General features: G+C 46.8%; 1 pseudogene; it reads right to left on the bottom strand.

The window, feature by feature from the left end:
- Positions 1–1,240: 1,240 nt before the first annotated feature.
- Positions 1,241–1,395, bottom strand: LOC111818293 (annotated as a pseudogene).
- Between the last annotated feature and the right edge of the window lie 852 nt (positions 1,396–2,247).

Genomic DNA, 2,247 nt, shown 5'->3' with positions numbered 1-2,247 from the left:
AGATCGATTTCTGACCACTTTGCTGTGAATGGCACAACTCACACAGTAATGCAGCTTCACATAGAGCTTGGGAAGCACATAACCGTCGAAGACACTCGCTTCGGAAATGTCCCTGACAGCGGTGGCCTCCACTACGTTCCAAATGACAAACTTCTTAAAAGCCTTATCCTTGGGTGCACCAGGCGCAGTTCGTGCAGCGAATAGGCTGCACATGACTGCGGCCCTTTTTGGCATGATCGTTGTTCCTTCTTTTTTTTCGTCTTCTTGGAAAGGAGGACCCGAAAGAGCTCCATTCCCTTCTTTACCCCTGCCGCGCCACAGGTCAACCTGCCATCTGCATTGTCCCACCCAGCAATTCCTCCTTCCTTCTACCAGGCCCTTCATTAAGGTGCTGCACAGGAAATAAGAAAAAAACCCATAAACTTGAGAAACTGTCCCATTCCCTCAGCAAGCAAGATTCAAACGGAGTAGGAGAAGGAGCACTCTTGGCATCACGCATCAACCTAAGCACACTAGGAAATGCTGCAGGGTGCGGTGTGTTGTAAACTGGCTGAATCAACTCCATCTTGTAACAAGCTTTGTAACTTCCGTTTGTAAAAACTTGATTTCTTTAGTAAACTCACACCCATATCTAACTACAACATGTGACTTCATGTGCAGATAAAAATGTTTCTCAGCACACCTAGAACTGGTTTAAACAGTCACCAGGTGTCCTTCCTACTACCAGAACAAAAACAATGCCTACCCCTTCTAACCCTATTCTTGTGGATTTTTCCCTTTAAAAACTATGTGTCACTCCAGCTAGGTATGCACTGTTACCAGTTTTCTTAGGAGACTGTTGCTGCTGAGCTCAGCTAATAAAGCATTCCAAAATGTCCCTTTAGTTTTGTTGTCTATTGGTTTTGTGATGTGCACACAGTTCATACAACACATCACAAACAGCCCTGCTGCTTCTCAAGCAAAATAAGGGAGTGGACAGGCAACATAGCACAGCAGAGCAAAAGTACCTGTTCAGGGCATGGACCAAGGAACTATCTAAGAAAATATGGTAAATACATCAAACAACAACACAACAAGCAGCTAACCTAATGTTACTTAAACCTTGAAGCACACTTTTAATATGTCTAGAGCAAACACTACCCTAGATTAAGTTATTCTCAAACTATATAATACATATTGTTCTGACATACACATCAATTCAGTACACTTATCTTTTAACACACACACAAAAAAAAAAACAACCAGAAAAGTATAAACACAGCCACAACTGCCACAAATCATACAGTTGAATTTTTCTGGGAAAATCACAGGAATTGGCACATTTAAGACACAATGGATAAAGCTCATTCCAGGAAAACCACCTTCATGACCATATTTCTCTTCCAAAGTAAGTATAAGTTGCTTTGTTCGCCTAGACCTACGCCTTCGAGGGTGACACACTTTTAACACAAGGCTACCTCCCACACGCTGCCCCTGCACGCTCAGGCCCCACGCTCTGTCCTCCCTGCTGGAGGAAACTGTCTCACCACCACCCATATGTAGCTCTGCCAGCATGAGCAGCCTCGCAAGTCAGCGCCACCTGCACCTCCGCGGGCTACTCATCTACATACACCACACCCCCGGTGACTTGTCCCCAGCGCCTTCTCTCTCTCCCCGTCGGCAGGCTTCCTGGTAGGACAGGTTCGCTTTGTTTTACACCTACGAAATCCGTGCTCAAAAGTTCATTTCACCATGAACTTTAAGGTACTTGTATTTTTCTCTCTGTCTTTGCCCCACGCAGAGAGATCCTAGTCTCCGGCCAGTTGTCTGTAGAGCAGAGCCCGAGGGGCCTCCGGTGGGACGCGGGCACCCGTGGCTGCGCTGATGGCTGCCTCTCCAGCCACGTGCGCTGCGCAGTGCCCCTCCACCTGCCCCTTGTCTAGGAGGCCAGAGCGGCCGTGCCACGTGCGCAACGCCTTACAACACGCATCCGATCACGTGACCCACAGGGCTGCCGGGAGGAGCTGAGCCACACTTGTCTGTGCACAGTTTTATGTCACGTTGACTTTTGAGACAATGTCAATGATTCTTCTTCTTCTTCTTCTTCTTCTTCTTCTTCTTCTTCTTCTTCTTCTTCTTCTTCTTCTTCTTCTTCCTCTTCTCCTCCTCCTCCTCCTTCTTCCTTTCTTTTTGACAGTCTCCTTATACAGCTCTGGCTGGCCTTGAACTCACTTTGGAGCCCAGGCTTTTTTGTTTGTTTGTTTGTTT

This window comes from Octodon degus, unplaced genomic scaffold, assembly GCF_000260255.1.
Source record: "Octodon degus isolate 3935 unplaced genomic scaffold, OctDeg1.0 scaffold00086, whole genome shotgun sequence".
Lineage (NCBI taxonomy): Eukaryota > Metazoa > Chordata > Mammalia > Rodentia > Octodontidae > Octodon > Octodon degus.
The sequence above is the reverse complement of the archived record's forward strand: the minus strand, read 5'-3'. Positions and strand labels throughout refer to the sequence as shown.